This window comes from Perissodus microlepis, chromosome 19 (genome assembly GCF_051167445.1).
Source record: "Perissodus microlepis isolate ML-2025 ecotype Zambia chromosome 19, ASM5116744v1, whole genome shotgun sequence".
NCBI classification, from domain to species: Eukaryota; Metazoa; Chordata; class Actinopteri; order Cichliformes; family Cichlidae; genus Perissodus; species Perissodus microlepis.
Window position 1 is genome coordinate 27122176 of NC_140479.1, and position 14885 is coordinate 27137060.

General features: G+C 41.8%; 1 protein-coding gene across 4 annotated transcripts in view; it reads left to right on the plus strand.

Annotated features, from left to right (window-relative positions):
• LOC146366210 (latent-transforming growth factor beta-binding protein 2-like) overlaps positions 1 to 14885 on the plus strand; it is a 92703-nt gene that overhangs the window by 19860 nt on the left and 57958 nt on the right. The gene's annotated exons all lie outside the window — the stretch shown is intronic.

Sequence of the window (14885 nt, forward strand, 5' to 3'; positions counted from 1 at the left end):
GGAAAGAACAAAAACAATGATAACAAGAGAAAAAGTCAACAAGGTAACATGAAGTTCCAGGATATACTGTAGTCGGATCTGTTGTAATTCTTCTGTCCAGACACGTTGCTTGGCCTCTTCACTGTCCAGTCAATACTCAGCTTTGAAGCCCAACTGCACAAATGTCAGGAGGCGGCAGACAGGGAAAGTGTAGTGTCTGCGGCTGAGGTTTGTCAACATCTCTGAGAATCTGATACTTTCCTCAGTTTTCGGCAGGCTAGCAAAACTTCTGCATCTGGACTCAGGCTTTTTTTGATTAGGCACTGAGTAACCGAAATTCATATTGTGGTTTGGTAAGTTTGTTACAGAGTGTTTTTACTTAACTATTTACTCAGTAACCAAATAGAGAATGTTGCAACATCATCTTTCAAATTGCCATTGCATGAAAGAAATTAGGATGTCAACACTTGACTAAAATATTTATTTTCTTTGGTTTTCCATTTATGTTTTTAATTGTGTTATATAATAAATAAGAAAATATGAAATTACTTAGGCCTCAGACACACAGGCCTAGAGTGTAGCTGGTGAACTCCTGCCAACTTCCTGTCTAGGGAAAAAAAATGCATTCCCCACCCAGTTGGTGAGTAGTTGCTAGCTGGAAAGAGGGTGCGCTTGGGCTCACTTTGGTCACTAGGAGATTGCTCGTAGTTTGCATGGAAGACACAGACTTGTCTGCATGTACTTTTCAAGCTGTAGAAATGAAGAACTTCAAAGTAAAAGTTTTGCCTTACTGCTGCAACCAACACTTGTTTTCAGTGAAAACTACTAGCAACTACCAGCAACCAACAACAACCACTTGCCAACCAGTTGCGTAATGCATGCCAGGGAGTCACTGATTAGTCTCTAAGCCTGTATGAATGGGGTTGTACCGGTTTTACAGCAATTGGCAGTGACCTCCAGCAATCATTCACAACTGGTCAGAGAATGCACATTTTTCCTTAGAGACTGGAGGTTTCCAGAGGTTTGCCAACAGGTTTATAGGCCTGTGTGACTGAGGCCTCACTTGAGCATTGTTATGCACAAACAACACAAAATAATTTATTTTGGGATTCAAAATACCTTATCATAATGTTATAATGTAATATTACTCAAGGTTAAAAGAGTCAAACATCACTCTGGAGGTATTCTCACCTTGTGAAGCAGCTGGATTGTTGCAAGACTCAGGAGAAGTTCATCTTACAGTCTACGTATGGCTATTCTGCAGTCAGGCTTCTTTTAAGAACTGGCCAAAAAATTTACACCTATCACCCTTTTTTTCATAAAAGGACCAGATTCATCTGACAGAGCTGCAGTGACTTCTTCCTAGCTTTCAAAGCTCCTCACACCTTGCTTTTCCTCTTCTGCACTCTTTGTATCCCACTTTGCTGTTGATGTGGCTGGTGGATGGTGATAGCCAGGTTTTTGAAACTGCTTGCCCTTTGTCTTCCAGGATGGTTCAGTGTACAGTCCATTCCTATTACACGTCCCTGTTAATCCATATCAATTTGATTCAGTCTTCTCCTAAGCTCATGCATGGGTCAAAAGTATGTTGTTTTTTTCATGCAAAATTTTATGTTTTCTTGTTGCAAGTCACAGTATTCTGTTAATTTCTAAGCTTCCATCTAGCTTTTTTTCTCCTCAAAAAAACTCTTTAAGTTTGTTGAGAAGAAAAAAAAATTAAGCTCATTATTAGCTCATTCTGTAAAAATTGTTTATTCAGTTACCTATTCAGATGTTTAGCCTAACTAAGCCAAATAAGCCAAATGTCTTTACATCTGTACAGGCAGCCAGTTAGCCAGCATCATATACAGTATGCCAAATGCGTGCTTATCAACAGTGCTTGACTGTTTGAGCGGGAGCTCAGCATCTGTCCGAGCTCATGACCAACCAAGTTACGGTCTTATAATTTTCTCCTCATCTCTCTGCATTTCCTTCTAGTCTTTGTACATTTATGAAGTAGAATAAATCAAATCTGCCAAAAAATGTGGAATATTTTTAAACCTTTCACATGTCTTCTCTTCGGTTAAGACCCTCACCTTCTATTCATGGCCACGTGTCTTTATGTTGACCTAGGTTTGACTATGAATAACTTATCTAAATTATTTTTATCACATATTTTTTTACTTCTTATTTATTAGAAATGACCTCATCCATGGTGATAAATTCTTCCATCAAGAAAAACTGTTTCTTTCGTTGTCTGCCTTTTGTGTGTGTGTGTGTGGGGGGGGGCTGAGAATAAAGTGCACCATGAATACCCTCACTGAATGAATTTATGCTTGACAGCATAAAATAAAAGTCTTGGTGGGATGGACAAAACATATGAGGAGCCTCCTTTGCTGTGGGATTCTGGGAAGCACAATTCCTTGTCATACTCCCTCCTCCTGTATTCCTGTCTTCAGTCTTAAGCCTCTCTTCCGACCCCCTTCAGCTTTGTCCCAAATGTCCTAACTGCCTGTTTTGTGGGATTAACCATAAAACGTAAAACTCAGCACATCGTATATGGCAAGCCAATAACTGCTTCCTCCTCTGACCTGTAGAACAAATGCATTTCAGTGTTTCTTGTAATGTCTGTGGTGGGATGTCAGCATTAGAGTCTGTAGATCACAGTTGGCCCCTGGTATGAAGGTCAGGGCCAATGATCATGTGTAAAGGGCGTATTCACCACCACCACCATGAGTCCTTCATATAATCTTCACTGCCTTGCCGTCCTCTGACATCAGTTCTCTGCAGGAAACAGAGCTGGGTAGAGCAGGATGTATGCTGCATGCAGGTTACCCCTCTAAAGGTCATCTCTCTCTGGTCTGTTACATGATCTGACTCAGGGCCAGTATCGGCAGCTACATAGATAACAAAGCTGCAATTCATACCACATAGAATTCAAGCCGTTATGTTTAGACTAGACTTCAGGTCTGAAGACTTTCACAGTAGCAAATAAATGACACACTTTCAGCAAAAGAAAGTACATTATTCTAGCTATAGTGATACATCGTGGTGCCCATGATGGTACTGCTACTATACCCTTCTGTAACATGGTGGTTTGTACCTTACTGAGATTATACTTAAACCTCAGTTTTACACAGTGCAGTGACATTGTACAATATGAAACCTTTTAGAAACGTACAAACCAATTAACCTCACATATATTTGAACTGTGGGACGGAAACCCACCAAAAAGGCAAGAAGCAGAGTACCCTCTGCATAGGTCTAATACAGAGAGAAAGACAACCATTCGCTCTCAATTTCACACCAATTTAGATAAACCAAACTCCACCAAATTCATGTAGCTGGACTGCGTGCAGAAGCAGGAATAGTCAGAGAGAACCTACAAACATGACACGGAAAGCCCAAATGGTTGGAGGTAAACCCAGGACCTCTTTGCTGTGAGGCAACAGTGCTAATCCACCAAACCACCGTGGTGCTCCACATAGCGTAGCAGGAGTTTTATTCTTTAATTTTAGATTGTGGTGGCACACGGATAATTTGACTGTTACAGTGAACCCTAAAACCTCTTGTTCATAGACAGACAATGTGGGCGTAGCCCCACCACACTTCACTGAAAAGCAAATTGAACAAAGTGATCACACTGATTATATTGAATGGTTGCAGCCACAATGCTAATAGTAATTTAATCAAATTTATTATCATTGTTAGAATAAGTATAAAACATATAATACAATCAATCTGATTAATAATCACTATGATGTGCTCAAAATGTACAACATAAAGTCGTTCAGTATTGTCAGATTCAGTCTTTTCACGAAAAATGATTCAGTGCAGTCAGGTAGGAAATATAACTTTGGGTTTAAATGCCACTAATATTGGAAGTACTGGATAAAACGAAATTGGATCATTGTGTCATCAACACTGGTTCTTTGTTTGAATTTCCTCACAAGTAATTCACTTGAATTACTACAAGAAAAAGAAAAACACCCAGTGTTCTGGTCATACGTACAGGTTCTCTGCTTATATCGGCCCCACCATTTTCCTGGTGACTAATAGAGCTGGCGGTTATGTGGCTTGTTGACTCAAGGCTTTGTACATAGCCACACAGCCATTTCTCAGAGGAAACTGTGGTTGTAGTGGGAGTTTTCCATGTTAATCATGGATCACTGGTTGCTTTCACTCCCACTCCAGACAAACCACACCACCAGCGCTGCTGGGACCTGTCAAAATCCCCTAGGTGTACTCTGCACCTGCGCTGAATTATTGTTTTGCTGTTATCGCCAGTTTTCTTAGGAGCAATGATCACAATGCTTGCCGAGGAATTTCAGGTATCAGACGCAAGAGAGACAAAGAGCTTAAACGCAGAAAGGCAGGAGTGGATATTCGCTCAGCAAGCCTCTGTTAATACAACTGAGTTGAGAGGATAATAAATTAAGAGCAGCCCAAATCCCACATTAGCTTTACATCACATGTTGCTCTTGAAACTTATAACTTTGATCAGATAAGTGTTTTCTTATGACTGAAACATATATCCAAGGCTCAGCCTGGGAAAGTTTTCTGACTGTATCACCTGGCAGTCTGCTTTGCTACTCAAAGAAGAACTGTATAGAATCATCCTCTTATTTTGGCTGCTCTCAAAAACAAGGAGAGCTACACAGGAAGTATGGTTAAAGTATAGTAAAGGGGTAAAAGTTAATTCCAGCAGGTTGTGTGCGCTGCTCTCCTCTGAATAGGGCTCTTTTCTAAACCAGGCATATGACTGCATGTCTAGAGGACTGATTTGTCTCCCGGCATGGGAGTGAAATTGTGTGGAGTCAGGTTCACCGGCTTTCTGCTTGTTTATACAGTATTTTGTGCTGATGTTGCAAACTTGACATGTACCCTGAAGCTCAATCCCTGGTGAGCTTTTTTTTTAATTTGTGAATGGCCCAGGGCTTTCTGGAGTATGGCTTAAGGTCATCTGTTGTGGTTTTATAGGACTTGATGTGGTATTGGAGGATGCAGGGGGTCCCTTTGCTTTTGTATTAATATGCCAGAGTAGAGCTATGGAGGCTGTCCTTAAGTGAACCCTCCACATGATAGAAAAGGCGTGTTAAATTCGTGAAATAGTAAAGATTGATCAGCTATTTTTCATTACACTTATTACTATGCACATCTAAATGTATTCTAGATTGCTGTATGTGAGCAATTTTAACACACAACAATACTAACCCAGCCAGGCCAGGAAGAGTTGGTGTTTTTTTTTTTTTCCTACAATCACAGAGCCAAACGAGTCCCATGAGTGTTTGGCTTCCTGCTAGGCCAGAGGGAACAAAGGACCATAGAGAACTCAGCACTCAGCATGGGACAGATATGTCTTTCTCTCCCCCGTCCCACCTCTCCTAAAGCCCCATCTGAAACACTCTCTCCGAGTCGCCGTGCCAGCGGGCTCTGCGTCCGTGGCCAAATCCACCTCATCAAGCTGGCCTGTGCAGATGCAGCTGTCGGACGGACAAATACTGTACAGCAATTATAGAAAGAAAGAAGCACGCCTGTCCCGGAATGCTCTCCGGCCTCCACCTCCGGCACTGAGGCAGATGGAGATAGCATGAATCAGACACATCTCCCAGATATGGGGCATGGTGTTGAAAGCATGAATTAGCAGTATGGCTATGCATGGGACCAGTTAATCCATTCAGATGTCAGGATGTAGGGTTCCTGTGGGTTCCACTGGGGGATGAAGTAGACCTCCAAAAGTTTAAAACTATACAAAAGTAGACCTCCAAAAACGGGGCTTGTTCATGTCTACATTTCTGCTCTGTGGTCCCTGTAAAATTTCTTTTCAAACCAGCATTATATTCCAATTCAAAAATTTGCTTAATCACTCTTCTAAATGGAAACCCTTTTTGGCTTATCGTGAAAGCAGTCTGACATATGACTCTGACCAGCATAAATAGCCTCAGTCAGCAGTTGGTAATGGCTCTTCCTGCTGACCTGTCTTGCGGCGTTTTACTAAGTTAATGATCAGAGCAACTACAATAAACGGGAGAATATTAAATGGCTTCTCAGCTCACCAGGCCTGCAGGCATTTTGGTTCTTGCCCCTGAACCACAGCAACCACACTGATTTTCTTTCATCCAGACTCACTGCTTCCTGGATTTGAAAACCCTGCTTTTTAAATGCTGAGGCGAAAACTTGGCACATTGGCACGGCTACTGCCTGCCCCCTCCCACTCCCCGGAGATAAAAAAAAGGAAGCTGATTATTTCACAGGTGCTGGCCTGCGCTGCGTTTGAGCAGACGGCAGGAGTCATGTGTTTTGATCATGTAATGTCGGCAAACCTCAGTGAGGTCAGATTTACAGAAAATCTATTTTCATGCAGACGCTGGGGGAAGTTATACCTATAAAATTAAGTGGAACTTCATCTCTTCATTTGTCTGCGCGGCACTTCGGCTGATCCGAATAACAGTCTTTGCTCAGTCAATTTCTCAAGACCTTTTTCTGCTTTCCATGGTGCACTAGGCCCAGTTGTTGCACTAATATAAGACTCTTCCCCTGGGGGAGAATAAAAAGCTTTCTGAATCAATCCAGCCCCACTGTAACTCATTTCACCCAGGCTCTGGCTGCTACTAGTGGGATTCCTGGAAGGCCGTCCAGACAGAGAGAACATGATTTAATCCAGCCTCCGTGGCTGGTGCGATAAGCCCTTAGACACACCCATATTTTCACAAGGGGGAATATTCTGCCAGGACCCACAATTATCCAAGTCATAATGACTAGAGATATTATCAAAGAAAGACTGGGCCTTAATTGCTCACTGATGTTTGGCCTTATGCGGCCACGTATACGAGAAAAACCTGTTTTAGTAGAGAGGAGCTTATCGTTAAAGCAATGCACATGTTCCAGTGACTAGGTGTTTTCCTTTTATTCGTACTTTATATTATGGGACAGATGTTGGACCACTGGCACTGAATTTCAAAGGTGCACTCAGTTAAAATTTGTTCATTTTCATATACAGTGGAAAGAGAAAAAGTCACGAATATTGGAAAAATTCTTTATTTTTTCTTGCCACAACTTAAATGAATAGACCGTTATCACTCTCTTGCCTGTGCAGCACATTTAAGCTTAGTCGAGGAGGAGATAAGGCATATTTTCTGACCCGTTGAGATATTTGCTTCAATCTAAGACTCAGATATCAGCATGATTATCCTGCAAAAGATGCTGCGACAAACGCCAAGACACTGGAGGTCAAAACATTTACTACCAGACATTAAACATTCACAAAAAGCTGTAATTTAGGGTAAGACTTTAATGTGACAGAGGCTGGTGTTGAGTTATTTTTGAAGTTTCACTGAGCACAAACTTTACCACTATGCCATTGCATGACCTTGTTGCTATGAGGAAGGACACAACAACAATAAAATGAAAGTGTCCTTGGGGTTGGATATTATATTTATTGGTGCATGTTTAGGATCAGACCTCAGGGTTTTATTGAAAGAAACACACAGGGACCTCGGTGGCGAATGATGAATGGATGAGAGTGTTCTCCATAAAGTCTGAGGAATGAGATGTGTGACCGCAGTGGGGTTTTGGCCACCGGTGGTGCAGATGGTTTGGTGCGTTGACTGGGTTGGTAAGAAAGAATAAATTCTGTTTCAGACTTCTTTCACCTCCTAAAATACACCAAGGCTGTTAAGTCAGACCAAAGTCTCCTAACCAAGCATCTCCCCCATTTTCCTGGGGGGCGGGGGAGATCGAACATGGCAAAACAAGGCTATGATTTCAAAGCAAAAACAAAATAGACTCAAAATATCCAATGAGTAATTAATTTCTTATCAAATATCAGATACAAACAGCTCAGATTTAGCTAAATCAAATTCTGAAGCAAACAAGTCATACAGGGAGTGCAGAATTATTAGGCAAGTTGTATTTTTGAGGAATAATTTTATTATTGAACAACAACCATGTTCTCAATGAACCCAAAAAACTCATTAATAGCAAAGCTGAATGTTTTTGGAAGTAGTTTTTAGTTTGTTTTTAGTTTTAGCTATTTTAGGGGGATATCTGTGTGTGCAGGTGACTATTACTGTGCAGAATTATTAGGCAACTTAACAAAAAACAAATATATACCCATTTCAATGATTTATTTTTACCAGTGAAACCAATATAACATCTCCACATTCACAAATATACATTTCTGACATTCAAAAACAAAACAAAAACAAATCAGCGACCAATATAGCCACCTTTCTTTGCAAGGACACTCAAAAGCCTGCCATCCATGGATTCTGTCAGTGTTTTGATCTGTTCACCATCAACATTGCGTGCAGCAGCAACCACAGCCTCCCAGACACTGTTCAGAGAGGTGTACTGTTTTCCCTCCTTGTAAATCTCACATTTGATGATGGACCACAGGTTCTCAATGGGGTTCAGATCAGGTGAACAAGGAGGCCATGTCATTAGTTTTTCTTCTTTTATACCCTTTCTTGCCAGCCACGCTGTGGAGTACTTGGACGCGTGTGATGGAGCATTGTCCTGCATGAAAATCATGTTTTTCTTGAAGGATGCAGACTTCTTCCTGTACCACTGCTTGAAGAAGGTGTCTTCCAGAAACTGGCAGTAGGACTGGGAGTTGAGCTTGACTCCATCCTCAACCCGAAAAGGCCCCACAAGCTCATCTTTGATGATACCAGCCCAAACCAGTACTCCACCTCCACCTTGCTGGCGTCTGAGTCGGACTGGAGCTCTCTGCCCTTTACCAATCCAGCCACGGGCCCATCCATCTGGCCCATCAAGACTCACTCTCATTTCATCAGTCCATAAAACCTTAGAAAAATCAGTCTTGAGATATTTCTTGGCCCAGTCTTGACGTTTCAGCTTGTGTGTCTTGTTCAGTGGTGGTCGTCTTTCAGCCTTTCTTACCTTGGCCATGTCTCTGAGTATTGCACACCTTGTGCTTTTGGGCACTCCAGTGATGTTGCAGCTGTGAAATATGGCCAAACTGGTGGCAAGTGGCATCTTGGCAGCTGCACGCTTGACTTTTCTCAGTTCATGGGCAGTTATTTTGCGCCTTGGTTTTTCCACACGCTTCTTGCGACCCTGTTGACTATTTTGAATGAAACGCTTGATTGTTCGATGATCACGCTTCAGAAGCTTTGCAATTTTGAGACTGCTGCATCCCTCTGCAAGATATCTCACTATTTTTGACTTTTCTGAGCCTGTCAAGTCCTTCTTTTGACCCATTTTGCCAAAGGAAAGGACGTTGCCTAATAATTATGCACACCTGATATAGGGTGTTGATGTCATTAGACCACACCCCTTCTCATTACAGAGATGCACATCACCTAATATGCTTAATTGGTAGTAGGCTTTCGAGCCTATACAGCTTGGAGTAAGACAACATGCATGAAGAGGATGATGTGGACAAAATACTCATTTGCCTAATAATTCTGCACTCCCTGTAGTTGGCAACAAGACTCTTAGCCATCCTTCAAGTATCATTACTGCTAATCTGGAATATTTTCTATTTTCCTTGCTACATTGTGGTTGGAGTCTTGGACCATCACACAGATTCACAACACTACTGGGATTTGAATAGCAAAACACGAACAAGAGTCAAGTGTGTATGTCTTTGCTAATGTTCTTGAATAACACCTCCTGGGACTAGTTTCAACAGTGTGCACTCTCCCTCCTTGTCTGCAGGCTTTAGTCTGTGTAATGCGGAGCACCATCTGCTGTGGAGAGTTTGCTGCAAAATGTCTTTGCTGACGTTCTCAATTGTAAAATATTGTACACAAAGATGGATGATTTCTGTCTGTTTCAAAGATGTTCTCGGTTTAATGTTTTTTTTGTTTGTTTGTTAGCTGCGTGGCTAATTCTTTCCGAGTTCAGATCTCGTAACCGTTACTTTGCCGCATAGTAGGAACCTTTGGAAAGCTTGGAAAATGGCCAGCATACTTTGCTATATCCCAAACTTTTTGTACCCCCTCGCAAAGTGCGCCGTACAGTTCACAGTGCTCCCTCTTTGACTGCGAAAGTGCACGTCTGTCGTGAATACGCTCATAAATCTTCTCTTTTCTTTGTTGCCAACAACAGTGTTTGCAGTGGTTGAGTAGTACAAGGTTTTCATTGTTTCAGCTGCTGTTTGCACATTTTATTTCCCAGATTTGTGCCCCCCCCCCCCCCCCCCCCTTCAGTTTGAGCGATGATATGCATATCCAAACATAACTTTTTGAGCCGAACAACAGCGTTTAATGTTTCCTCTGAATGAAATGGATGTGAGTAAACTTTGATTTACACTTGGTATTTGATGACCGTCATTTATTTCCCCATTTAACAAGTAGGCTTCAAATTGCCCTAATTACGTTCAGCTCTTATGTAATAAGGGTTCTTTTGGCTGATGTTCCATGTTGGAAAGGGGTAAATGGAGCTATTTAACTTTTTGTTTAAATAAAAAGAATAATGACTCGATTTTCCTCAGTGCTATTGAGTGACTCTTGTTGATTGGTTTTAAACCTGCTGATGGATTCAGAGGTTTGCCACTCATCGCTCCAGTAGGTTATGTCCTACTCCACAGAAAGAAAACTAAAACTGGACCAAGTGACAAGGCTGAGAGCCACTGTGACCCAGACTGGGATGCTCGTGCCAGACACTTCTGCCTACTGTCAGACTGTCTTGTTTTGACAGTCTCGTCAAAGCCAAATGGCTCCATCTAACAAGCAGACAAGCTCTTCGTATCAGCCTATTTTCTGCATTAGCTACTAGAAGTCAACAACCCAAGCCATTACATGTGGCTACAGACTTTGGTATTCTCAAACAAATCAAAATGAAAAATGTGCTATACCAGGTTGGACATGTGCTGAGCTTCAAGTGGTGAGCAAGCTAGTGAAAAACCATTTAATATCACACAGTCCTGACCTTTCCAACTTATTCAGCATCCTAATGCCAGAAAAAATTGTTTCTGCCTGAAATACGTTAAACTGACAAGTGTGCTTTATATAGCAAGGAGATTTATAGAGACAGCGGGTAATGAAAGCGCCTCAGAGACAGAACTGTTAGTGAATGAATCAGCTGTGGCCCATACATTACTGCGCTGTGCTTCACATAAACACTTATCCGGCGTCGTCATGCAGTGTGGGCTACGGAGACAGTTTAAGGTGTAAACAGTTCTTGAAGATCTGGGTCACTGCATGCATGTGTGTGTGAGCGAGTGCTCGGGGTGAGCAGGATCATTAGATAAATCTTGAATTTCTGTCGGAGCAAAAGGCTAGACACCGGGCAACTTACAGAAACAACAGTCACCACTGGGATGGTTGGAAGCGGTGCTTTTCGAGCAACTGTTTTTGGAGTTTCCTGGTGCTTAAACAAATCCAGATAGCTGACTTTATCCACATTTATCCTCGCCCTTCCACAGATCACAGTCTTAACATGAAAATTCATGCTACACCTGCTATTTTGTTTGGAAGCGTCACTGAGTTGGAGGGTCTGTAGTCCTTTTGACTGTCCTCCAGTTCTTGATATTGGCTTGTTTTCACAGTGCTTAACTGTGTACTGTTTGTGCTCCAAAAATGCCTCCTCTCCAACTCATTTGAGCCTGACGAGGCTGGAACAGGCATTCACGCTGGCTGTCATGCCTTTGTGAGAGCTAATGTTCACATATTGTAATGCTAAATGAGTTCAAAGATACAGTATGTCGCAAGCTGAGTGCCAAATAATACTTTTTGCAGTGTTTTGGAAGTGTTGCAGTGTTGATTCATGTAGAGCTTATATTCTTGGCCCCGAATGTGATTTGTAATTTCTTCAGATGTGATGAGGTTTAGCTTTAAATGTTTTCCATGCATGTGAAATGAATGATAATGAGTGATAGTGGACACTGACAGTTACTTCATGTCTTAGTTGGAGGCTTCCTTTGCTGTCAGATACGAGCTGATGCTTTGATCAAGTGTTTGGATCAAGATGTATCAGAATTCGTTCTCTCTCTGTGAATATAATTACCGAGCACATGTTCTGAACATGAATTATTTCATTTCATGGGCTTAACTCAGACCAACTTTGCACTATATGGTAGTGTCCAAGCACAGAGCATCTATAACTATAAAATGGATATAACCTCATTTTACTTCATGATTTCAGAAGCTTGCACTACTTTGGGCCTTGCTAGTGAAATCATAAATTACATTATGTGTGCTTATTTTGGAGAGTGATATCTGATGACTACCAATTTTACGTCTGCATGTGAAGTGCTGCAATTGTGCTTTAGGGAGATGGCGGGGTCCTTCTCATGCTATAAAAGCATCTCACCAGAAAGTCAGATTTAATATCTGGTATACTGGCATGTACATATTACTGATGCTTTAGCATACGCCCACCCACTGCCTGCTTCTAAAGCTTGCATTGGATTTGAGAATGGTATTTCCAGTCTTGGTGTCAGTTCATATTTACTGTTTTTGTTAAAAGGTTCTGATTATTCAGAAAGGGAAGTACATGTCCCTGCAACCTTTCAGTATTTAAATAACATGAAGCAGTACTAGTCAAATTTCTGGAGATCTGAGTAAGTTCTTATCTGTCTTTTGGTGTCAGCTCTTGGGTTTCTACACTTCATTATTAGTACCTGCTTGGGCTCCTTTTGCCTGCTTTAAATCTTCAAACAAGGTGCTGGAGTATCCCTCAGAGATTTTGGTCCATATTGACATGATATCATCACACAGTTGCTGCACATCCACATTATTACTCTCCTGTTCCTAAGGTGCTCTATGGGATGCAATGCAGTGATTGTGGAGGCCAGTTGAGTACAGTGAACACGTTGGCATGTTCAAGAAACCAGTATGAGACAATTTGAACTTCAGCCATCAGAAGATGGGTAAACTGAAGTCATAAAAGGATGGCTATGGTCAGCAACAGTACTCACATTTAAATGATGCTCAACTTGTACTAAGAGGCTCAACACAGCAGGATAGATTCATACTTTTATGTTGTTTTCACTCATTTCTGATTGTAACATCCTAATCTTACTGTAGAAATTTAAACTCATCTGACCAGGCAATATTGTTCCACTTTTCTGCTGCCAAATTTTAGCGAACCCACGTGAATTTTAAACTAAGTTTCCTGTCTTTAGCTGCCTTAGTCAAAAGTTCAGCTTTTTGTGCATTCAGAGATGCTCTTTTGTATAGCTTTGGTATTTGAGTTACTGTTGCCTTCTGACCATTCTGCTTTGACCTCTGTGATCAATAAGGTCTTTTAAACCAGAGAACTGCTGCTCACAAGATTCTCCCTTTCTGACCACAAACCCATGAGATGGATGTGTAGAAAACCCCCAGTAGACCAGTAGTTTCTGAAATACTCAGAACAGCCTATCTGGCACCAACAGCTATCCCATTTAGAAGTAATAAAGCCACTTAAATCCCCTACTCGGTTTGAACTTAAGGCAGGTCGTCTTGACTATGTTTACTTGCCTAAATGCATCGAGTCACTGCCATGTGATTGGCTGATTAGTAATTATTCTTGACAGTTGAAAGGTTGTACCTAATAAAGTGACCAGGTAAGTGAATGTGTTTCCTCTTTACCAACCTATATTACATGCTAGCGTTGTCTGTTCTGATTGGTGCTTGGTGAGAGCTTTTTGGATTTCATAAATGCTAAGTAGCTTTGTTGAACTGAAAAGTGTCAGATGATACCAGCTGCTGAAAGACTGAGAACTACGCAGCTATTATTATTTTTTTCCATTCATTTTTATTTGCCTTATTTCAGAATTTGTACCATGTGCTCAGCAGCTCTGTTATTGCTGACTTAAGTGATTTAATTAAAACTGTATGGCCATTGCTTGATACCCCAAACATTACTTCCATCTGTCTGTACAGCCCATGTCCCATGTAAACTTCGAAATTGCTTTCAAGTCACCCAGAACAAGGGAGAGGAATGATTCCGCTTTAAGCCACAGAGGCCTTGACGTCAGAGTGAGGTTGTGCTTGCCCTGTGTGCTCCCTGATCTGCAGGCAGAGAGGGTAAACATGAGCTCACACTGGGAGGAAACCACTTTGCCATTGAACATACGAGAGGTAGACAGAGCAACATCTGGCTAGGCCTAGGAAGTGAGGCAGGATGCTTGCAGGTCAGGTGTCACTGTTAGTGATGGAAAAACCCAATCACATTTGAGCATGGAAGCGTAACGGTCTTTTGCCACCTCCTGTCCATCGTTATTACCTTGGCAGTAACACCTCTTGTTTCCCTGTGTCACATCCTTTCTCCAAAATCTGCCCATATCTACAACAGCTGGGACATGGTGTGTCTGTGTTTGCTTTTGTGTGGACAAATATGCATTTTTGTGTGTGTGCGCACATGTTTATTTGCTTGATTATTGTTGTGAGTGTGTGTGGGGGTTAACAGAGCTGATTTGTGATGTGTGGTTTAAAAAAACACAGTTTTGTACAAGTGTTTATTTGATCTATCCAGCATAGCTCACCTTTGTCCTTCACCGCCTGTCTGTCAGGGCAGATCAGTGGGATCCAGATGTTTTTTTGTTTGTTTGTTTTTTTGTTTTTTTTGCAGGGCTGAATCCCAGCATTCCAAACTCAATCTTAGACCCAGGTAGGCTTGTCTGCCTGTCTGTCTGAGAGGCACGCGCCTCCTCCAGGTCACTCACATGAGCTCAACTTCCAGGTCGTGCAACACTGGCTCAGTAATTGACCCAAATGAAATGCTCACTGGGGAAAAAACTTGCCCCCTTGCAGCCCTGGTCGAGCTTTGTTCGTCGACCCCAGTTTTAATACTTCCTCCAGTTCAACGCAACACTCAGGATGTTGCTCGCTGGTTGGCCACAGTCAGACAAAACAAGGAGTTCATAATCTAGTCATGCAGACACAATGTGTGATGGAAAGGTTTTGGAGTTGTGATGGAAAGATCTGATGTGTTTAATCACACACTTTTCTAAGACGAGCCACACACAGACT